At 48.0% G+C, this 24,563-nt stretch overlaps 2 long non-coding RNA genes across 3 annotated transcripts in view; one reads left to right on the plus strand and one right to left on the minus strand.

Moving 5' to 3' along the window:
- The window catches only part of LOC310676932, a 54,410-nt gene that overhangs the window by 15,161 nt on the left and 14,686 nt on the right, over positions 1-24,563 (minus strand). For both annotated transcript variants that reach the window (XR_014510803.1, XR_014510804.1), the window contains exon 2: positions 9,805-10,114. This is a non-coding gene — a long non-coding RNA (uncharacterized lncRNA). The remainder of the gene's footprint in view (positions 1-9,804; positions 10,115-24,563) is intronic.
- LOC310676933 overlaps positions 4,447-24,563 on the plus strand; it is a 48,193-nt gene continuing 28,076 nt past the window's right edge. Inside the window, exon 1 of the long non-coding RNA XR_014510805.1 lies at positions 4,447-4,737. This is a non-coding gene — a long non-coding RNA (uncharacterized lncRNA). The remainder of the gene's footprint in view (positions 4,738-24,563) is intronic.

Here is a 24,563-nt window from a genome sequence, read left to right on the forward strand (position 1 = left end):
TTTTGTTTTTCAACTTTGAACATTACCATTGCCCCCCAAATAAAGAACTGTAGCAACCATGTGGCCAAGCCAGCCTTGTTTTACTGTTAATTTTGTTTGTATTGTAGTCATTCCCATCTTTTGGTAAGCTTTATTTGTTTTAGAGTATCTGTTTTGATATCTGTGAAAATAATGAAGAAAAGCTATAAACAAAAATGGTATCCAGCTGACCTCTTACAGCTTACGTCTTGATTTTATTGTCACTTATATAGTGCTTATAGCATTTATAGTATTTGAAGTGCTAAGTGCTTGGTAACCTTGCCTCAAAGTAAAGTTGTGTTCCACGTCTTTTTGCCTAGCACAAATAACATCAAAGTGGAAATTGAAAAAGAAAAACACATTAAAGCTAACTGAAGGAAGATCATTTTTGTAGTCGGTAGCCAAACAACTTTGAGAAAAAGGCCACTTGCATTTTGCCGCCCTGGCTCCAAAAGCTCAAAGGAGTTGGCCCCTGCTTTATTCCAGGGGAGAGAAGGTTCCACAAGCTAGTTGCCCTAATAGAAAGGGTGTTTTGGGGAGCCATTGCTCCTCTCAGGAAACACCCACTTAACATGAGGCCCATTAAAAGCCTTGAGCAGCACTGAGCTGAACTGAAGCACTTAGCGTGAGAGTATAAACATTTTGTTTGTTTGAAAATGCTACAGTCCTCTTGCAGAACTGCCTGTGTAGGATCAGGACATTTCCTTTGATTTCAGTGTAACTTCATTCCAATTCTGGATTAGCAGTCTCTGCTGGATTTGCCTTCGCTGGAGCAACATGCAGGGATTGGGGCCTACTTGATTCTCTCTTCGTTCAAACATGGAACATAACTTAACCAAAAGGAAACACGGGCCAATTGTTTCCCCGCTCAGGCCAAGAGCCCTTTCGACAAAAATCAAAAGCTCTAAGGAGGAAACACGCAGCTAGTTCTATGCTTTATTCCGAAGAGGACCATCTCTTGGTTCCCCCGCCTTCCATATTGGCCGCCCCTGTCTCCCCCTGCAGTTCCTGTGCCCTTTCTGGTTGCCTGCCTCTCTCTCTGTCTCGTGAAACTGACTAAGCTTGGCGCTGCCAGGCTTTGCATGTTCGTCAGTTTCACTTGGTGGCCACCAGCACAGGCGGTGCGGCAGGGAAACACAAAGCGGGGAAGGGAGGAGGGAGAGAGAGAGAGAGGCAGGGAGCGAGCGAGCGAGAGGAAACAACAGCCGGGGGGGGGGAGGAGGAAGAAGAAGAAGAAGGGGAGGAGGGAGGAAGTAGGAAGGAAGGAAGGGGGGGGGGTCATCTGGCATCGCTGAGCAAAGGGGAAGGGCTGGCTGCGAGCCGGGAGGTTTATCACCTCGCCCTTGGTTGCGCTGGAGAGGAGGCTGAGAAAAGTTGAGCCTTCCTGCCCGCCCTTCTCCTTCCCCTAAGCCTCGAGACGCGAGCGAAGGCAGCCTCCTCCAGCTAGCCGCATGTCGGCGGCAACTCTCCGCCACGAAACGACTGGCTGATCCCCCCTCTGCTGAGAATAGCGTTTAACCGTTCATGCATCATGTGTGTCAAATAAATGCCTGATTGAGGCCCTCAGCGGAGGAATTAGCCTGCCTTGCGCTGCAAATGCACAAGAGGAAGGAAAGTGCTGAGGCATCCTTGCCTCGCCGTTTAGCCACGTTCACGCCAGGCTTTCTGATTGCTCCGGTGCTGTCGCGGATTTTCTTTTTCTCACTCCCGCAGACGCATTTTTTCTCTCCCCCCCACCTCCCCCGCAGAGGAGGGTGGGAGAGGAGAGAGAGAGAGAGAGAAAGGGAGGGAGGGAGGCAGCTGGGTCACAGGAGCGTCAAGCGAGGCTGAGAGACAAGCTCCGACGGAGCGCTCAGTTTAATTAAACCAAACAGCATTCCCGAACACTGCTCTCGGAGTCGGAACATTCAGCGCTCAACCAGCCCCCGGGTTTTTGTTTGCTTGTTTTACCTCCTCATCCTAACCGTTTGGATGAAAGGTCCCGTTGATCTGAATGAGAGCGGTTTCCGACTGCATCTGTTTCGGGTTTGGATGCAATCCTTGGCCAAATGCCCCTGGCTGGACCCTATAGGTTTCAGACTCATGACGCAGGCAATCCCTCGCGTTTTAGGTTACGTCTGGTTCAGGTCACGGAGAAGTCGCCGGGACGCAAAGCAGCTTTAATTCTGGACAGGGTTGTGGGTCTCTAGCCGATGGGCAGACACCAAGAAAAAGGAAGAAAGAGGTGGACGTGGACACTTCCTTCCCCCACCTCGACCTGAGCTGTTCCCGAGGGGAACCCGAGGACCAGGACTCGCTGGGGCTCCTCCTTGGCTTTCTAGGCCACCGCTATCTAATGCAACAGACTTCAGGCCTCCATCTCTGATGCCCCAATAAAGGTCAATGAGGGTGGAGCCACTGAGTTGAAAGAGGCGTTTGGGTAGCCCCCAGCCCCAACAACAGGGACACAGGAAACGGCCTTATACCGAGTGAGACCATTGGCCCGCCTAGATTGTGTACAGTGTACACACTGTGTACCTTTACAGTCGAAGCATATCCTTTCCCTCAAATGATTAGGGGCACTGAAGGTTGCTGGGAATCGTAAAGGGGTACATGGCAGTGCCCAGAATTCCTTGAGGGAAAGGAGGTATTTGGGGTGTGCTGCAAAGGAACAGAGTTTACGCGTCCTCAGGATTGTCATCCACCCTCATTGACAGAGCCGCCGTGCCGCGCCACACACCCACCCGGATTTCAGGCAGGTGATTGAACCTGAAACCTCCTGCATGCACACGAGATGCTGCACCATTGAATTAGGGGCGGCGCTTCTCCTAACATAATAACAATAGCAGTGATTATGATGATACCAGTTCACAGACCTTTGAGATGCCGAACACTGAAATTAATGCAAGCGGATGGCGCCCAAAGCCAGAGCTCCTCACCTAGCGAGGTAATTAAGCAAAATACCTTTCGGCAATGACTGCGCTGTTATCCTCTTTCATCTCTTACGCGAACCTACACATTTTGAGTGGGAGTAATTTATGTCAGCGGGGCATATTTCCAAGCAATGTGCTTAGCATTGGGGTTTGGGGTCTTTATACAGATTGATTCCCCCTACACGCACACGCTTAGCATCCTTTCCATGTCCCTGTCCCCTGTGGTAAAGGGATGGATTTTCATTTTGCTTCCCTTCCTATAGTGTTTAGTAGGAGTCGGCACTTGGCTCGTCTCTGAATGGATTAACAGGAGACACAAGGAAGCTCAGTCTGGTGTAGACCTCCTTCAATCACACGTCTTTGAGATTTGATGGACAAGTGAAAGGCTCAGGAGTAGAAGGAAGCGGTGGAAATTGGAAGGAAGCAGAGTTTGGCCAAGCATTAGGAGAACCTATCAACCAATGCTGTCTGCCTGCCCCCGGAGATGGTGGTTTCTCTCCTTTGCTGAAGAGGCTGGAAAGGACAATGCAATCGCAAGATTTCTGTATTGAGCAGTGTGTGTGGAAATGGCTGAGCTCCAAGGTCCCTTAGGGAAGGGCTGCAGCTTAGTGGCTGAGCATCTGCTTTGCATGCAGAAGGTCTCAGGTCCAATCCCTGGCATCTCCAAGCAGAGCAAGAAAAGACTCCTTGTCTGAAACCCTGGAGACCCACTACAGTCACGAAGTTGACAATACTAAGCTAGATGGACCAATGGTCAGAGCAGGGCAAATGCCTATGAAAGGGCCCTTTCAGAATCTCTCCTCCTGTACTGCCTTTGGCACCCAGGGTTTAACTGGCGCTCGGGTTCCTGAGCTTCCTTCCCCACCTTTTTTTTTCTTTCAGTGCCAGAGTACAGTCAGGGAATTTGAGACGAATTAGATCAACCCAACAGTGCTCCCAGGTCAGAGCGGTGGCGGTGCTAGGCTCCCACTTCTCTGCTTCAGAGACTTAAGTGCCTTCATGGGCCGAGGCCCTCTCCTCTGTTTTGGTTCGTTACCTGTAAACAGCAGGTGAGCCCCCTCCCTTACGGCTACTCCGGCTTCGAGGAGCAGCTCCCCGCCAGCGCACGGAAGGCCTTTTCTTCCCTGGGAGAATTTCCAGTGACAAAATTCACCCGGCTGCAAAATACATCTATTTGATCGTACAAGCATTTTAAGAGGAGAGAGGAGAAAATAAGATAGCGCCAAACTATTCAAAGTGAACTTAGAAGACAAGATGGAGACGTTTGGGGTGCGTGTGCTGGACCAGAAAGAGAGAGCAAGGGGAGGAGAGGAGGAGGAGGAGGCAGGAAATTGCTTCGGGCTCCTATTTGTGTGTCAAGTTTCAGTCCTCGCTGACATTTCTGGCTGAACGCCACAGTCCTGCAAATGGAAAATCAGGTGGTGCTGAGGGAGGCAAGGAAGGCGAAGTGGAGCGGGGTGTGCGTCTGTGTGTATGTGTGTGTGTGGGGGGGTGCGCGTTCCGCTGGCAAATGGGGCAGACCACCGCCTCCCCCCTCCCCTCCCGCGCGCGTCCCTCGGGCAGAGCGGCCGTGGCGATCGTCACTGTGCAGCGGAGGGGATGAATCAAGCAGGCATCTGAGCGGAGCGCGGGCACCTTCCGCAATCCATTCAGGCACTGAAGCGCGTGAAAGGCTGCTGATCGCTGCCATTGTTACACGCGGCCGATGTGGGAACCGGAGCCTCAGCTCTGGCAAGAGATAAATAGCCTCTGACAGCGCCTCCTCGCCAGGGGATCGCCTCCAATTGCACGCGGCGGATGCACCCAGGTCGGTGTTGCTCTCTTTAATGCACTCAGCAGTCGCTCGTTCCCTTGGCCCCGTCCCTCCCCGCTTACATTTCCCTCCCTCCCTCCCTCCCCCCTCCCCTCCCCTCCCTCTCTCTCCTCCTCCTCCCGCACCTCCCCCCGCCCTTCAGTGTTTGGAGTCCGGGATCGCCCTGCTGCTGCATTCGCTTCACCACAGCGAGGTTTTCGGAGCCGCCGCGATTGATGTTGGCCACCTCCGCGTTCAAAGCCTTACTAGTCACGGAGCCCCCGAAAACCCCAAACAGCTCAAATCCACAAACCCCAATAAGCCGAAAGCCTACTTATTCACAGGAAGGCCCGGTCCGCAAATCCGTTCAGCTAATCCACCAGGTTTGGTGTATATACCAAACACAAGCCCCTTATAAGTCGACGTCTTTCCTAACAATCCTGAACTACGACCCCTGAAACCAGTCGCTTCACACATCTCATTTCGTCTTAATGGTGCTGTGGATCGGAGCTGTTCATTTCCTCTCTCGGAATCCTTTTCCTGGGTAGCGGTAGCCTCGGGGGAGCGGGTTAAGGAAAGACCCGAACAGCGCAACCCGTTGTTTACATGGAAGTAACTCCCATAGAGTTGGATGGGTCTCACTCGCTGGGCGGTGTGCATAGAACTGCAGGCTCCTGGTGCCCTTTAAAAATGACCCTGGCAAGCGAGGGTTATAATGATTAGGAGTGACCGCAGCCCTCCGTTCGCTCCCTGCTGGAATTAGTGCTGTCCGAGATCGCAGATCCCTATGGATTGGCAACGGAAATCGATCGCCTTCCCGATGGTGCGAGGGGAGGGTGAGCAGGGCTTGTAGAAAGGATAAGAGGTTTCCCAGAGGCATCCTGGACACACAAACTTCTTCTTTTTTTGCCTGAGCGGACATCTCGATCCGCCTCCCAGTTGAGCTGGAGCCCAAGAAGTCAGCCCACCTTTACAAAGAAAGGTGCCTTAAACACGGTTGTGGAAAGAGACGGGCCTTCTTCCCATCAGCGTCCTGTCCAGCCATCTTGGCTATATATAGCAGCTTCCTTCCAAAGCCAGGAGACTGAATGCAACTTCATCGGAGTATCGTGCCCGGCCTCATGTGGAGCAATGCTTTGGGAGTGCGCGCAGAACACCCCCCCCCGCTCCATATTTTGCCTTCCAATGGGTGCAGCCTTGCAGCCTTTCCTGAGACTTGGGCATTGGCCCACACTGATATTTCGCTAAGCAGTTTGGCCCACAGGAAGCAACAGCTCCCTCTGCATGCAGCAGCCCTTGCACCTAAAGTGGCAAAAGACCCCCAGTCTTACTTGGGAGGTAAGCCTCTTTGAACTCTGTAAGGCTTACTCCCAAGTACTGGAATTGCAGTGCGCAATGAAATCGACTCCCCAGGGTGTTTAGTGACCGGCCAGGCAGCACCCTTGAGCCGGAAGTGAAAAGTCCCATTTAAACTGGAGCAAAACCCACTAAATAGGCTCGAACTGGGAGTAAGGCACAGTAGACACTCTACTCTCCCCCCCCCCCTGTGTGTGTGTGTGTGTGTGTGTGTGCTCATCCATACTGTCTTTTAGTGTAGATAGCAAGCTTCCTGTACCTCCATTAGTTCTCCGTTGTCCATATCATGCTCCCCTCCAGACTACTGCCTTCCCACACTTCCCCCTCCCTCAATCCGGATTTTCTCATACCAAGAATGCTCCGAAAAGAAGGCTATGAGAAAATCCGGACTGAGGGACGGGAAAGTGTGAGAAGGCAGTCTGCTGGAGGGGAACCTGATACGGACTAGGAAGCTTGCTATCTACGTTAAAGGGCATTGTGGATGAGCCCTAGGCTTGCAGCTGAGTAAACGTCCATAGGGTTAAGGCGGTAGATAAGAAGCGTTCCAAGTAACTCATTAAGTGTCAGCGGCTCTGTAAGCCTAGGAGAAGGACTCGCCTTTAGGGCAAGAACTCCGGCTGAACTCGTTTGCGGATGGCACTCCGGCGCCGTCCTGGTCTCGCTTTCTTCCTGGCTGCAGCGCGCTCGCAGGCAGCCGTTTCATGTCTGGCCACAGACGAGTCAAGCGGGAGGCTCCCGGAGAAAATCCTATCCTCAGGCTTTTCCTGTGGAGGGAACTTGGAGGGGCGCAGCAGAGGCGAGTCTTGCAGCGGACCTGAAGCAGAGCGGTGGGAAGAAGGCTCGGAAGAAAACCGGTTCCCCTTCCCAGCCTGTAGTCCCCGACTCCTCGGCAGGGGGGGAGGAGGGAAGAGGGAGGGATGTAATGACAGGCAGGCCGCCAGCCTCTCCTCCCCTCCTGCGCATAATCAGGCTGCTAAATGTCACCGTCAGGGCTGGCGGTGGGTGCTGGGGCTCGGGCTCGAGGGACCGCCGTCTCTGACCTGGAATGAGTTCCTTTTTATTACCTCCACCCTTTCCAAATCATGGTAATAATCCTCACAAGACACGCTAGTTTCAGAAGAAATTTATTTCAAGAGAACGAAGCCATATTTTAATACAGGGTTACTTCGAAGTACATACAATACGTGGAACTCCTTGTACAGAGCATTCGTTAGTTTAGAATTAACCTTGCCTACTCCGCGGTGACCCTCCAGACGCCGCTACAGCTCCCATCATCTCTGACCATTGGTTATGCTGGCTACGGCTGAAGCCCAAAAGCAACTGGAGGGTCACCGGTCCACCATCCTTCCTCTCCTTCGGGCTCTGTTAAATGGCCCTCAAGCAGAGAGGGATCTTTCCACGGCCCGGAACCAGAGTTCCAGTTAAATGGCAATGTCAGGGATCGAACATGCAAAGAACCTGTAAGCCGCCTTGAGTCCCATCCAGGAAAGAATCAGAGGCTATCAGTAACAACAAGTGTTTTACCGCTCATTATGCCGTCTCCCTTTAGGAAGTCTCCCTGGGCGCAATGGGACTTGCTATTCCTGCTAACCAAGCTCGGGAGATCCTAATACAGTACGTATTCAGAAATGAGGGGTCTGGCTGCTCAGCGCTGAGACGAAAACACTCTGCGCTTGGTTTCAAATACAGTATCCTAGGGTTGAGTCCTGGCACCGGAAGCACGTTGTGGGACTTTGACGTTGCCAGACCAGGCTCCCTGTGTGGCCCCTGTGCAAGCCCCACCCCACCCCCACCCCACCCCTCCTTTCCTCAATATGCTTTGTTCTGTGGCGTCAGTGAGCAGGCTGAGCTACCGGTCTTTATTTTTTAAGCAGGCTAGTAAAAATATTTATCTTGTTTCAATGTGATCTAATGCTGTCTGGTGGTCTCTTCCACGATTGTTTCCCGTGCAGTCCCGGTAAGAGCACAGCCTTCTCGCTCTTGACTGCAACCCAGTCCTACCGGTGTCTTGTGTCTCCCGGTGTTTGGGGGGGGGGGGGTTGGCTGCGTGGAGAGCTTGGCCCAGGAATGGGCGAGCTGCCCTTGGAAAGGAGACGGAGACTCGCAGCCAGAAAGGAAAAGGGAAGGGAGAAAGGGAGAGCGCCCGCGCCTTGCTTGTTCCCAGTGAGTCATCCTTTGCAGCGGAGCCGCGTTTGCAGGTGCAGCCAAGCTGGGCGCTACCTGCTCAGAGGAGGCAGGAGGCTTTGGCGGGGTGCGGGGAAGCTGTCTCCAGCCAGACCTCCAGCTTCTTCCGCTTGCCGCGGAGGGGTTTTTCCAGGCCAAGTCCCCACCTCCCACCCCTGAACTCGAGAAAGCGGTTTTTGGCAAGGCGTCATCCTCGACACTACGTGCTTCGGGCGCTCTGCGCCCCAGAGAATCCAGGCAGTGTTTTGCTAAGCGCTGCTTTCCAGGCACGGCTGCTGCGCTTTTAGGGGGATCGGTTCCCCCACCCCCAACCTCCCTTCACTGGTGTGTCTCAGCCTCGTCTCGTAAACTGCTAATGATTTATTACCTAGGCTAAGTGCTTAATTTGTGAATATGAAACAGATTAAAAGGAGATCGGCATATTTTAGCAGGCAGACCACGGCAAGGCCAGCAGCTGTTTCGAATTTGGAGGTATTTCCAGCCTCCTGGAGAACGCGAGCCAACCCCCAGCAGGAAGGGGGGCGGTGGCTGTCGCTCCTTCCTGGGATAGGAAAGGCCACCTTCGCCTCCCCCCACTTGGCTGGCTCCATCAGGACATCCCTAAGTTCCCTAAGCACTCACCGAGTTCCTTCCGTTGATTTCTGTAGGGCTGAAGACCCCATCTCATCATGTGTGCTTACTTGGAAATAAGTCTACTGGAATTCATTGGATATATTCTACCAAAGGATAGCTGCTTACCCCTTCAGTTGATGCTCTGTCACGGGCTCCCCGCCGCCCACAAGAGGCCTATTTTAAGCAGGTCTGTTCCTGCTTCTGTTTTATAGGTTTAACTGAGAGTTACTTTCAGGTAAGCGTGTACTTAGAATTGCAGTAATGGAGGTTTTTTTAGGTCCAATGTCAAGATCACGGCATTTTCTGAATAAGAGTCACCTACAGATCCTACTAGCCGTCGATTAATTCAAGATTGGTTAGGGTGTTTTCTGTCCATTCATGCTTCTACGCGAGGAATTATAACCCCAGATTAGACTCGTGAGCAGAAATGTGGTTAACCCGGATTAGTCAACAACCAGTACAAGGTGGTTCCATCTTTGGGGTTTGGTTCCTGGTTTTGATAACAAGAAGCAGGCTGGAAGTCAATGAATGAGACTTCCGTGACACTTGATGATCCGGGGCTTGTTCCAGGGAGGTAAAGAGAACCATTTCAAATGGAAAGTCAAACCCACCATTAGAGAAGTTTCAATAAGCTGTTAGAAGAAGCTGGCGGCGCAAAAAAACTAGCTGACACCTAAACAGTTAATAAAAGCAGGGTTACCCGCCGCCGCCGCCGCCCCCACCTTCCCCTTCCAGGATTAACTCCAAATCAAGCCAGTGCAACCGCGGGCTGGTGGTCCCAGCAAAAGGCACGTGATGCTAAGAGCAACGTAAACATCCAGTGGAGAACAAAGACGAATCATTACAGTCACTTCTGCCGGCAAAACTTAAGCAGCGAGAGAGGAGGAAAGTTCTTGCCAAAAATAGCCAGGAGATAATCAAAATAAATACCTTTGATGTAGCCGTGCTCCGGCTGGCCGCCACTTTGTGCGGAGTTCCCTGCCGCTCCCTCCCCAAACAAGGAGCCCGCACAATTAAGCGCCTTCCTTTGAAAGGAGGCCGGGCGGAGAGGAGAGCTCGGCTTTTGTCGCTTCCAGGCGGCGTCGCACATCAAAGGGGTGGCGGCTCGGTCCTTGAAGGTTCCTCCGGCTGCGCAGACTTAGTGGAGCAGAGCCAGCGTGCGAACTGCCTCTCCCGCCCCGCTTGGATACTTTTGTTAAGGGGCAATCTCGACCACATGGAAGCCTCTGGGAATCGGGGGCTGGGAAAGGAGGGAGGGAGAGGCAGACAGAGAAAATTAAATGGTATAGGGCTAGGAAAGCATGTCAATATAGGCCTCAGAGATGGAGTATGGGCTGTGGGGGAAAGGGCCGTCTCCAGTCCTCAGCGCTTTTGGTTGTCCTACGCTATGCAAGCTGATTTCGGAGGGGGCCACGGAACTCACAGGCACTTCCGAGTCATCACGTTGTGACAAGGACCAGTAGCAGGGCTAGCAAAGGCCTCTGGCTCAGGTGTCTGCCAACCTAGCAGTGAGTCCGGTTTCACTTGGCTTCAGGCATTGCCTTACAAGTTTTAAGGACTTCGCAGCAAGCTGTGGCTTCGATCCACAAAGAGCGTGCTAAAACCTAAAGCCAGTCAATATGTTTAGGACTGCCGCCTTCTCTTATCGGAGAACGGAACTGAGGTAAGCAGGGTTTGCCAAAAAGAAGTCCAGGACTAGGACTCTTAAGACCACCGTTCTTCGTAAATACGACCTATTGAAACGAGTTAACTTCCCTGTAAGAATGGCTGGGATCCTGCTTTCAGGACCCTTTGCGGCAGAGGCGGGGAACCTGTGGGTCTCCATTGCTAAACTACAACTCCTATCAGCCCCAACAACCATGTCCAGCGGCCAAAGAGGATGGGAGTTGTAGTCCAACAGCAGCTGAGGGCCAAAGGTTTCCCACCATTGCTCCACAGAAGCAAGCGATGCAAAGGTGGCCCAACAACTCGTTTTTTTCGGTAGCTAGTTTGCGAGCAGAGCGCGCGGTTGATGGGCGCCTTGACGTCTTGTCCAAGGAAACGCAGAAACGCGGGGGTGGGGGGAGGATTCTGCCTGCAGTCTGTAATCTGGGTTGTTGTTATCTGGGTGGTGAGGATGACAGCCATTTGTTTGCCTCCCTCCTTTTTGCGTTGGAGAACGAGAGCAGGATTCCGCCCGGAGCCTGAATAACCTTCAGGAATTCCTCTTGGCCCGCTTCCAAGCGACGCCTCGCACTCACCTCCCTCCCTGAGCCCATCCCATCTTGATAAGGGCGTTCGTCGTCTCCCTCTCTTTTCCCTTCAGAATCGGAAGGTGAAAGCTCATGGAAAGAGGAAGAGGAAGAAAGCGCAGCTCGGGCTAATTATATATCGCTTGCAAAAGTGGCTTCCCTTGGCTGCCTCGCGCGTTTGGCTGCCATAGCCAGCGAGCCCGGCCGCTCCTGCCCCTCCCGCCTTCGTCGCCACCGAAAGGCAACTCGCTGTCCTGTATTTCAAATGACTAAGCTCAGGGGGACTGGCGAATAAACGCGCAGAGGACAGAGACATAGCACCAGGCTTTCCTTTCGCTTATACAAGCATAGGATCGACCTACAACCTCTAAATGCCCCAGGACGTGCTTCTCTCGGTAAACGTGCTTAGGATCGGATCACACAAACCTGGACTGAGGCGTGTTGACTCGGAAGTAAGCGCACGACTCACTAATTTCTATCGCTTTTATAGTAACAGTGCTTGGCATTGACTTCTAGAGTGTTCAGAGAGCTTCCTATGCAACCATAGAACCCAACTCTTAGGGACCGATGTAAAATATTTGAGCCCCACTCTCCAAGTTGATGGGCATTGCCATTCAAATGGTGTGCGTGCGCGGTGTCTTGTGATGTGGGGCGGGCATTACCTCCTCCCCCTAATGTTTTATTCAAGTTGACACCCCTGGATGCAGACTTATGCGGTCGGTCGGTATTCTGAACCTCCCGGCCGCCGGCCTAGTAGACAGTGGGCTTGATGCTAAAAGATGGTGGGCTTAGTAGCCAAGGCGACACTTGAACCCGGGACTCCTCGGTCGGTGCGCTGCCCTCTCAGCCTCTCCATTGCACTAGCGCTTGTTTTCCTTGGCCGTAGGGGTCAAGCAGCTTTCCGGCCCGATCCCACGGTGCTCATTGTACTTCCTCCTAGGGAGGCTCAGGCCTCAGCAGCCTTGGCTGAAAATGGAAGCAGCGAAGGCTCCGGACTTGGATCGGATTTCACAGCGGGAGAAGGCGCCGGGCGGGGCGTGAGTGCAGCTTTCGCGCATTTTCCAGCCCAAGTGCCGGCGGGGATCATTAGCTGCGAATGGACAAGCGCTGCCTGCCTCCTGGCGCCCTATCAGTCAGCCCCGCGTGCTGCGCGAGAGAGAGCTGAGGGCTGTTGCCTGCCGGCGCGAGACCTTAGGGGAAAAGAGCAGAGACAGCTCGGCTGGCTGTGCACTAGGCGAGGGCGGCGGGTGGGAAGGGGCGAGATGGGTGGGGAGAATCCTTGCGTTGTATGGAGCAAGAGGGGATGTATGGAGGTGTACTGCGGAAGAGGCAGCTGCCGCCGCCGCCGCCTTTCCATACTCCTTTCTGCGCAAAGGGAGAGCGGGTCTCTTACAGCCGCCGCGTTTCTTTGGGCATTGCTTACGAGCGCCGAGAAAGAGCCCTGTGTCATCCTCAGCAGAGCAGAACAGACAGTGCTGGCTAAGAGAAAAATGACTCGCGGTGCCCTTGTTGCGCCCAAAGTTATTGCTCTTGTGAGCCACGGACGCGTCTGGTGCCGGAGCGGTATAAATAGCTGGAGTGGGAGAGGGAGAGGATGCGAAGACCAGGTGTGCAATGTCACTGAACAGATTGCAAGCAACGGCTGATCCCTTGTCAGATGTTGCTGCCAATTACCAGGAGAGAGATGACAGAGAGCCGAGCAGCCTTTGGATAAAGGAGCGAAAGGAAAGGAGGAGAAGGAGAAGGGCGGGAGGGGGACACCCACCAACTTTGGGGTGGGGAGGCTTAAGTCGAATACTAGATCATCACGGCTGACGATGCGTTTGTGAGCAAAGATCTCGGAAAGCCAGGCTTGCGGGGATGGCCGGTGTTAACACCATGTCCAAGCAGGCGCAGATGGAAATAAGATTTAATTTAAAATCAATGGGGCTTATATCCATATATGCCAGTTTAGTGCCTGCCTCCTGCGAGATGGAAAGAAGTGGCTTCTTGGCTTCAGTGGGGCTTCACTGTGGGATATTCCGGTCCCATCCAAGTTCAATCACTAAGCCCAGGTTTTCAGCTAGACTTTATCTTTTATCCCAACTTACTTCCCAAGGCTGTTATGAGGCTAAAGTGCTACTCAGAATTTCCTGGAGGAAGAGCCGGAAGCCTGAGGATGCAGTTGCCAGTATGCTCAGTGGGTTTTTACTTCTGAGTAAGCATGCATAAGATAAGATGGGACCAGACTATCTTATTTGGAATTTTGGGGGAGCACGCCTCATTAAACTAGGTGGGATTTTCGTCTTAGTAAATATACATAGGACCTGGCTGTAAATTGAAGTTTAGCTAGTTTAAATGCTGCACACTGCTGCAAAAAGCAGTGATTTTAAAGCACAGTGCAGGAACACTGTTCCAACATGGCAGTAACATTTTGGCAATACAGTACAAACCAGGTTGTTTAGGAAAGGGACTAGGGTCTCTTCCTTTGGAATTTTTCATGGCCTCCTAAAAAAGAGGAGGGGAGTCCTCTTAATCTTTCTGTTGGTAGTAGAAAGATAAATCATCCAGTAGCACCTTACAGATGAGCTGGTTTATCTGGAGGCCTGGTTTTGTTAAGCTCAATCCTATCTCCCCAGGCAGCTGCTGGTAAACTGAGAAAAGAGTGTGTTCCAGTTACATACATAGACTGAAAATTAAGGTGTGCATGTGTGCTGCTGCTGCTGCTATTACCTTTACTTTGATTATCCTGGCAAGATGCTGAAACTTTCCACAATACTGAAAAGGAGTTACAATTGCAGATTCTGATGTGATAAAATGCATACCCAGTAGTAGCCTGTCTCAAGGCTGAATTGCAGATGTATGAATGTAGGTCATATGACACCATATTGTTCAATAAGAATGAGCTGTCTCATTGCAATTATTTGGTTTTAAATTCTGTTACGAGTAGTATGAAACCCCTTTCTTGTAGATGTTTGATAATTTGTGCCTATTTCAAATATACAAATTATCACCTGATGTTTTCAGCCATCAAAAGTGATGACCATATGTCTGTGAATTTCCTTTTTCTTGAAGAGGTGAGAACCCCAAGACAACTCATGGATTAGACAATTGCCAAATCTCTCATGCACACAAGACAAGCTACTTTTTGAAGTGAGAGAACCACCTGTAATGTTTATTCAGTGCCTTAATAATTTAAGCAAAGTCATACAATTAACTCCAATCTTGAAGTTTCCCATTCACTTTGTCCTTCAGAATCCTTCGGTTTAATAGGAGAACTCAAAGATTTATTGACCATCCACAGCAGGCTCTGGTATTTTTAACTGAGAAGAGAGGGGCTGGGAAAGCCTTTGTTTGGTATTCAGCAAAAATGCACTCCACAAGGCCTAAGCACATTGTGCTTATCCTAAGCTCACAGGGATGGACCAGAAAGCCTTGATTGTTCAGGCTGAAGTGAAAGCATTCCTGCTTCGGACCCGTCTCCTTTCTCTAATATGGAATCAGAGTAAAACATATAGGAAAAGTAATATCATTCTCATGCCATGTAACGTTGAAGTATTGCATTGTAATATGTAGTGTGAAAGAGCATACAAAAGGACATATATTTTAACTACATACATTTCTAGTGATGGCTTTTGAGTTCTTCGGGGCTCTTTGTCTGGTTTATTTGGGGATGAGAGGAGATTCTCAGTTGTATCCAGATTAAGGATGCTTACTAATAACAATATTTAGTATATGATCCTAATTTATATGCCGATTTGGCAGAAAGTGAGCCTTACTTTCAAGGACACTTGCTTTGCATTCAGAAAGCATTCTCCATACGAGATACAATGTAATAGATTAGCAGAAGGTTAAAAACTATGACAACAATTTGGGAAATCAAATTTTACTTGAGAGTACTTTTCTGCTAGTAGAACGTAATCCACCTTGCATGATTCCCTGACCAGGGCAACTGCCTGTATTTACCAGCAATACAGCTACTAATAATATTTACATAAGAAAATGTGACATTTGTAACTACTGTTCTGCATTACTACACTGTTCACCATACAAAGAAAACTCCTTGGTTTCCTGAGTTGTACCACAGTTGTGGCACACCCGCCATCGCAAAGTCCTAGAAAACCAAAGTTTCAGTTCACATGCTCCCTAACCCATGCTTCTGTAGTATTGCTGACCATATTAAATCCTCAGTGACCAATGAAACAAATAAACCATACATAAGAGATACACAAGTGGATCATTCACAACTGCAGGAGCTTTCTGCAGATAACTGGGAAATCAACCATGAAGTCATTATCAAACACCAGCCCCCACCCTGGCATGTCTCTTTTGAAACTGACTGACTTTTCAAATGCAATCACTAACACAGAATGGGTGGGTCTGGCATTAGGAGTGGCGGGGGGGGGGGGAGTCTTAAATCCTATTCCGTATGTACAAGCCCTTGGGCATACCTAAAGTAGCACTTTGGATCCCAGCCAGAGTGAAAGCATCAAACTCTCTCTAAATCCAAAGATGAATATTACATGGTTAGAATCAGAGGAAGAGTTTTCAGGTTTCAAGGGTACAAGGGCTACTTATTTTGGACCATTGTTAGTGGGGAAATCGACAGGCATCATGTGAAGTGCCAAGGCCTGTCCCTTCAACCATAGCTATATGATCAGTATAATGACATTTGAACTTGTATCCAGTATGCTGACATGTTTTGCTGGATATGGGGACATTTTTTATCGATGTGAAAAAGAATGAGGGGAGGCCTGATCCTCAGAGAGAGAAATAAGTAGCAGATCTGGCATCATGTTGAAGTGTTCTTTATCTCTGAAATATAAATGAGCCATATGTGAATTTGGGTGACCTTACACCAAATGCAAACATTCCAGAGGGTGGTGAGAATTTCACCATTACTTTCTACTGGTAAAATGTAAGGCAGGGTAAGAGGCATGTGGTCCTCACAGATGCTACAGCCCAGCAGTTTACCATAAATACAACTGCTGAAGCCTTCCCACCAACTCTACATTTTTCCTTCCTTGCCCCTCCCCTGCTGAATCAGAGTTGGGGGGAAATGCTTTCTCTTGTAGCCAACCAGCCAGTTCTCTGTACGGAAAACAGACAGTTCACCACATGCTTGTCTGCAAACCGCGCTAAGTTCCCACCTATACAGTGGTACCTCGGGTTAAGAACTTAATTTGTTCTGGAGGTTTGTTCTTAACCTGAAACTGTTCTTAGCCTGAAGTACCACTTTAGCTAATGGGGCCTCCCACTGCTGCTGTACCACCAGAGCAGGATTTCTGTTCTCATCCTGAAGCAAAGTTCTTAACCCGAGGTATTATTTGTGGGTTAGTGGAGTCTGTAACCTGAAGTGTCTGTAACCTGAAGCGTATGTAACCCGAGGTATCACTGTACTCACTCAGTGGGTGTAAACATTTGCAATACCATCATGACGTCATGGCTTCTGAATATGATGAAAAGAGTGATACATGAACCCCATTCATGCATTACATGGATGTAGGGTGTGAATCTACTGGAGAAGCAGTAGGGCTGTGCTTCTGGCCCCGCCCACACGTCACATTCCTGGGCTAGCCCTGGCTTCAATGTCCGCATGCTGAGTGTGGAGATGCATGTTGAACACATAAACACAGCTAAGTCAGGCACTCAACAGGTTTTGAATATGCACAAATAATAAGTGAGTAGCAATGATCAGGAAATGGCATTGGCCAAATTAAGTTATTTGAAATGAAAGAAACATATTAATGCTACAGTTATGCAAGCCCCTGTCTCTGTACTGTTTGACAGCTGTTATGGTCCCATGCATGGAAGACTAGCCCTTCATTTAATGTTTAAAGCAAGACTGCCATGCCCTGTATACTATTTGTACATAGTATCAACCCAGTACTCAATTTACTCAGGGCAGGGATGATGCCCACCAGAGTTTCTGCCCCCTTTATCTTTTATGATGGCCACTTTAACTACTGTTTTTGGAAGGCTTTGGGGACATTTTTTTTTGGCTAAAACTCAGTGGAACCAGGAAGTGGACCTTATTTGTTTCATTACGGTCTCCTATGTTTCCCCCTGTAATTCAAGTTCCAGGTCAGCCTGCTTATTAGACAGCACTGCACTGGCACTTCTGTTCTGGAGTAAATAATCACCATGAAAAAGGGTCAGAGGCTGATAAATAACACAAAGACATATAATTATTGGGGACAGAAGTTAATCCTTATCTGTTTATGGGTCTGAGAATTACATCTGGGAAGTATATCAGTGGGAAGAGTGCTAGTTTTCAGAATACAATACAGTATTGAAATATTTTCTAGCCACCATGAGTGGTGGAAACACTTGCACTCTTTGGGCCACATTGCTCAGAATGCTTCACTTGGAGAAAGAACCCCTTTCTCCAGAGCAAGAATGGGGTTTGTGAGAACACACTGGCACCTCTTCTGCTAGGATGCAAAATAGTGTTAATTCTGGGAGCCCCAGTTCCTTCCTCTGTTCTCTTGGGATTACCTGACAAACTAAATAATCTGAACACTAATCCCAAGAGAACAGAGGGAGGAAGGAAGGAACAGAATCCCCAGCCCAGTTTCACTCCCTCTTCCGAGATATAATAATAATAATAATAATAATAATAATAATAATAATAATAATATTTATTTATACCCCGCCCTCCCCAGCCAAGGCTGGGCTCAGAGCTGCTTACAAGCAATAATAAAAACAAGATGAATGATTACAACTTAAAAACAAAAATAAAATACAATAAAAGTAAAATGTTATTTTAAAAATAAAATGAAGGATAAAGATGGCATCCCTCCCCATTCCACATGCAGAAGTCAACTAGATTGGCTGTTGAATATTACTACCATGCTGGCAGTGTTGCACCTTCGGTAGCAGGCTAATTTAGGGTGGCCAGAACAGGCTATTTAACATACACAGCTCTATCCTCCAATAGACTGAACTGCCCAGAGGGCTCTTATGAACAGACAGGGGGCTGCCACTGCTGCCCCAACATCTGCCACCTAAAGCAGTTGCCTCATTTTGGTAGGGCTGCCCCTGCTTACACACACAATGTTGCCTATCCACCTGAAAATTACAGTGCACAACGTAAAGTATTATTTGTCACTTTTTTGTTTTCTAAAAATTATTAAAGCGATAGCTTGGGAATAGTATAGTAGATGGTCACAATCCTGAGTGCTGTTCATGCATGCTGCTGGAACAGGAGTGAAATTTAAGTGAATTGTTGTTGTTTTCTCTCAGCTGAAGAATTACCAGTGTGTCATGCTGCAGGATTTCACTGCTACTGGCACCAATTTCCTGCATTTAAATGTCATGGCTGCTGGATAAATGCTGTGTTTGCCTTTTGTGAACTGTGAATTTCTTTTTAAACATGCCTGAATTTATTTGGCACTTAGTCTGCATGCTAAAGAGGCAATTTGCTTGACTTCAGAAGTCATATATTGGCCCTGCATTGCTTATTTCGGGGGTAGGCAAACTAAGGCCTGGTGGCCGGATCTGGCCCAATCGCCTTCTAAATCTGGCCCGCAGATGGTAGGGGAATCAGCGTGTTTTTACATGAGTAGAATGTGTCCTTTTATTTAAAATGCATCTCTGGGTTATTTGTGGGGCATAGGAATTCATCCATCCCCACCCCCCGCCAAAATATAGTCTGGCCCCCCACATGGTCTGAGGAACGGTGGACCGGCCCACTGCTGAACAAGGTTGCTGGCCCCTGGCTTATTTCATTGGATGTTACAGAATTTATCATATCAATGTTCCTAAAAGAGGCTGCTTTTCAACTTTTAATTTTAAGGAACACAAGGACTGGTCCTTGCACCTTAAATTCCCTATGTCCCCCCACTCTGGGCTGAAGTGCAAAATGAATCTCTTTTCCTTCCATAGTGCACTGCAACAAGGAAAATGCCTTGTGCAAAATCCATTCTTCACAACAGCAGGGTCCACCACATGTCATGGGAAATCCTGCGGAGCTTGATAAACCAGCTTTACAGCAACTAGTGATGAAGGTTTCAGACCTACCAAACCACGTAACCCAGGCAGTGTCTTGTTTGTTCCATGATCTCATTATGCATACATTTATGATTCATTTAGTTTGAATGTGTACATTAGTGGCCTATAATAATAGATGAGCCATAAAAAAGCAGTATTGAATTGATAACACACCTGCATTTCTAGAATGAATATTTTTCTAAAGAAGTATCATAGTGATGAAAACTGTGAAGTCAAACTATTGATATGACAGAGTCTGGGAATTCTTACAATATAAATGTCAAAAATGTTGAGAAAATAGTTTTCTGTAGATTTAGAAAACCAACAGGGTGAAACTTTATTTTGCTGTTAATCCACTACTGTTCCTGAGCATATGCATCAAATGTTGGCTAAAACCTACTATACTGCTAGAGAAGCTCTATGATCTTGATTACAGGATTTGACCTGGACTTGGGAAAGCCAGGCTCAAACCCTTGCTCAACCATGGATGACATTGGGAGCCTGCTACTATCTCTCTTCCTAACCTAATTTACAGGATAAAATGAGACTTGGAAGACTATGTAAGCAGATGAAAACATAATAATAAGTACAGTGGTACCTTGCGTTACATATTCTTCAGGTTACATATGCTTCAGGTTACACACTCTGCTAACCCAGAAATAGTGCTTCAGGTTAAGAACTTTGCTTAAGGATGAGAACAGAAATCGTGCTCTAGCGGCGGGGCGGCAGCAGAAGGCTCCATTAGCTAAAGTGGTGCTTCAGGTTAAGAACAGTTTCAGGTTAAGAACGGTCCTCCGGAACGAATTAAATACTTAACCTGAGGCACCACTGTACATACATCTTTCATTTTGCATAACACAGCTCATTTCTGATACTCAGTTAAATTACTGATAATGCCCTCTGATCCAGGAATGGAGATTTGCTTACAGAACCAGGTTTCTGCATGCACAGCTAGTACAGATGGAGATGTGAATCTGGATGTGTATCTGCACATGCCATGGTAGAGACACATCTCTGTATGCTGAGGGACAAATGGGGTCAGAACAAACGGGCAGTTGGAGGTGATAAGATGTATCCACTGTTTATTGTTATTGCTGTTTCTTGTTAGTTTCTAGCTCTAAAAAAAGAAAAGCCTGTTTGGTCTCTAGATAAACGACCAGGAGAGCTACACGCAACACATAGGGGCCCTGTTAAAATGGCTGAAAGGAGCTTTTAATGCAGATGAGGATGCGCATCTCTATCCGGACCTATTAGTTGTTGCAAGTGACTGACTGTACCTGACTAGAGCGGGATCTTGGTCATTCACAGATGAGCAGAAGGGGAGCAGAAATACAAGGCTATGTTCAGGGCTGTTAATATTTTGAGGTAAGAAATATATATCATAAAAAGAATTGAGCATGATTTTAGGGGGAAATGTAAACGTATTCAGTTTACATATTATGGTCTGAAATCCGAATCTGCAGATTTATGACAGACAGAACTTTTGAGAAGGGGGAATAAACAAGGGAGCTGTTTGTGTTTACCAAATACCGTAATATAGAATTGCATGCCAATGGCGGGGAGATGGCAGCAATCTTCCTTCTTCCAGTTAAGCTCAAAGCCAGAGGAAGTGCCTGCCTATTATAAGAACATGATGTCGCTAGATGACAGAACAGTGGATTATGACTTCCCAGAGACCCGCATTTTTTCTTATATGAAGGGAGTGGGGCCTGGGAACAGATGGCCACACAGGCAGACAAGCACCACCCTCCAATACTAGATTGTGGCAATTTTCTGCACTGCATTTGTTCAAGCTATGGGAGTGGAGATTCTTATATCTAATTTTGAAGCTATTAGCTTCAATAAGGAGTTCTACCTAATAGATGCCCAGGCAATGGAAAGTCCTGAATAAAGATGTCTAGAAAGTCTGACTGCATCATGAGGAACAAATAACACAAAAAATCCATTAGAAGTAGACCAATTTTATCCTCAAAATGTATAGCCAGTTGGGCAAAGAATGCCCTTGAACGTCCCAAAGATCTCACACCCATGGTGGGAGTCATCCAAAATAACTCCATGGATTGGCTGCTAGAGGATGCAATGGAAGCTGCAAAATGAGCTGCACAATGAGGCTTCTTGCATAGTCTGCACTGCCATATGGTAGGCATGATTATACGCCCAAACCAGTGTTTGTTGGGTTTCAGAGTGAGACTTATGCCAGTTGTACTCTAGCCTTTGCCCAACTTGCTTCATAGCCTGAAGCTCTCCGGAGTACCAAGGAGCCACTCTGGCTCTACAAGATGGGAGAGTGAGTGATTGTGTCAACTGCCCATTACATCCTGCTATCCCATAGGGAAAGCAGAGCTCTAACAGGATCATCAGCTTTATCAGCTGGAAGATCCGTCAAAGCATTTGGGAACCCCTCAAGTTGCATCAGCCTCTGAGGGTGGGCAATGTGAATGGGTCCACTACCCTTAGAGAGGGAGATTGCTGCTACTAGTTCAAACTTCATCAGGTAATGACCCCAAAATGACAAGAGAGTGCAAGAGAGTCATGTGGAAAGAAAACCTAAACGTGACCCCCCTCTGCCAAAACAAGTAGCATGTACCGCTTTATATTTCTTTTTAATAATACAACTCTCATAATTCTGGGCTTTGCTATCTGTGTCATAAGATGTGTACATTGTATAATTTCTTACATTAATGTTTTAACTCAGTAGATAACCTCCCAATGATCTCATTAGGCACTGGATCTTAATATCTTATAAGCATGCAAGACTAAAGCCATCTCTCTTCCTTCCCTCCCTGGCATGGCACCTCTTTAAGCAAGAAAAAATGTGCTGTGCAATAAGCCAATCATAACACAGCTCTAAAGAAAGTATAAGCTGTAGCCAATCAATGGTCTGCCCATTTAGATTTCGCACATTGATGTGCACCAGGAAGCAGCCAACACACAACACTGGGGATTCGTGCTGGTGCAAACATTTCTCCAAAAGTACTTTCCCTGTTTCAGGAAACTGGCACAAGATCAACCTAGCACAGGGTATCCCCAAGGCCAATTTCAGATTGTGTAAATTTGGAGGACAAGGTGCCAGATGGCAATTGACTGGTGGCTAATAGTCTGAATCACAAAGGAATGAGTATTTGGATGCATGCCATTTTAATCTTCCACTGTAAGTGGATGGTGAATCATATCCCCATCTCACCTCAGATTTTTAAGAGGCAATTTTGTTGCCCATCTACCACTTGATAGGTCACTGGATTCACAGATCATGCAATAGGTCCCCTGAATCACACTATTGGGACCATCTATTGTCAGTTGCAATAAACAGTTAACTTTTCTATCAGCTGCTCTGTGCTAAGTCTTGCAACATCATGAAAACATTAGTTCTCTAGACATACTGTAGTTTTATCAGATCAGATGAGATTTGATCTTTGGAAGTGAAACCCCCCCCCCCAAAATCTTCTTTTTTGCTCTCCACAATCCTTTGTTCAAAAATGTATGTGGGGGAATTTAATATATGAATCTCTGTGGACCCACATGTGTAGGTGAACAACCAAAGAAAATAGCTGGGTTCCTGGATTCAAAACATGGGGCTATGCACACTCTCCTGTGGGGAGAGAGCCCCGGTAGCAGAGTTTAACTCACAAAGTTTAATGCACAAAAGTTAAGTAGCAGTATAGCATCAGGAATACGGGTTGTTAAACCTTTTTATCCTACTCAGATGCACACAGCACCTGACCTCTTTCCACGTCTCTTGCAATGAGCAGACCACACATTGTTAAGTATGTTTAAAAAGCTTTACTTACAGATTCACAGTCTCAGTCTTGCATGATTCCATGCAGCAGCAAGGATAATACAGGCAAAATACGCTTGGGTAGAAAATAACAGAATATAGTTCCAAACATGTGCTGTAAGCTCAGGAGAAAGCTTACACGTGTCCTCTTTCACTGGTTACATGACACACACACACACACACACACACACACACAGAGGAAGTAGAAATGCTTCACTTCCTTCCTTTCCAGAAGAAAGGGGGCATGACCTGAGTCTATCTAGCAATACAATTCTGTGGTCCTTTACCCCTTCATGCACTATGCTTGCTAGCTGTATTTGACTGCAGTCTCCCACAATGTATTCCCACATAGACACAAACAAGCAGCCACATGGCATCAAGTGTAATGTTCTAGGCAAGTCACCTGAACAACGAGAATCAATCCTACACAGAGTTTAAACAATCTGAAGCTTTTGGGGCAAATAAAGTTCAGGTATTTAAGCTCAGGTACTCATTGCTAAAGCACACCGCTTCTGTCATGACTGCGTAGAAGGGGCAAAGTTTTCAATGCATTATGGATGTTTAAGGCAAATTAAATGGGCAAAAAACCCAGCTAGCTCTCAGAGCCTTGTAAATCATCCCTACTGCTTCTGATAAATACTCTTAAATGTTTCCAGTCATACCTCTCACTGTAGGAGATATGCAGCAGACAGTAAACTCATGCCAGAGGTGCTAGATTCCTTCTTGTACTACCTTCTTTGCAGCTACTGACCATGTATGTTGTATAAAGCTGGAATATATATTTTCCAGGTTCACCCAACATACATGTGTGACATAGAAACCATTGATATCTATTTGTTAGTCACTCTGGGTAGGGTTTTTTTTGGGTTTTTTTAAGTGTAAGGATAAGATATGCACCTCATACAGATCTATTCTATACCTAAATTATGCAGGACTGGGAAATATAACCACCCACATACAAAGACAACCAATGAACTCATGAAGATGGGAAACACCTGCAGTACACATACCACATGACAGTGGAACCTCGGGTTACGTACCGTCCTCCTTACGAACACTTCGGGTAATGAGCTCCGCTAACCTGGAAGTAGATGTTGTGAACTTTGCCCTGGGATGCGAGTGGAGGTCTTGTGCCGGCGGCGCAGTGGCAGCGGGAAGCCCCATTAGCGAAAGCATGCCTCATGTTAAGAACAGTTTGGGGTTAAGAACGGACCTCCGGAATGAATTAAGTTCGTAACCGGAGGTACCACTGTATACGCAAGAGATGATGCCACAGCACCCTCACTTTATCAGACCCCACGACACAGCTAGAAATGGGCTTTCTACTGCCAGTCCCCAGGCATTCCTCTAAGTCAGGGGCTTTAGAACCCCTTATGTTATTTGTTACTACAGTGGAGCACGGCATATCCTAAGAGAAGTCACAAAACACAGCACCCACACAGCTCCCTGGGCAAGGGGCTTGAATGGAACTCACACAGAGAAAGAGACACATGCAACGCTTCTTGGCATAAGGGTTCAAGATCCACCTGGGAAGGGAAAGGTCTTTTTTAACAAACAGGTGAAAGCAGAGACCAGGACATGCAACAAGGGTAGATACACACTGACAGCAACAGCCTGCTGTGGTTCACTGCATGGTACACCAGTTGGGAAGCAGGAGATAGGAGTTCAATACTCCCAATCATATTTCCCATGCTGAGGAGGGGAGAATTATG

The sequence above is a fragment of the Podarcis tiliguerta genome (assembly GCF_965153285.1).
Source record: "Podarcis tiliguerta genome assembly, chromosome: 4".
Taxonomy (NCBI): Eukaryota; Metazoa; Chordata; class Lepidosauria; order Squamata; family Lacertidae; genus Podarcis; species Podarcis tiliguerta.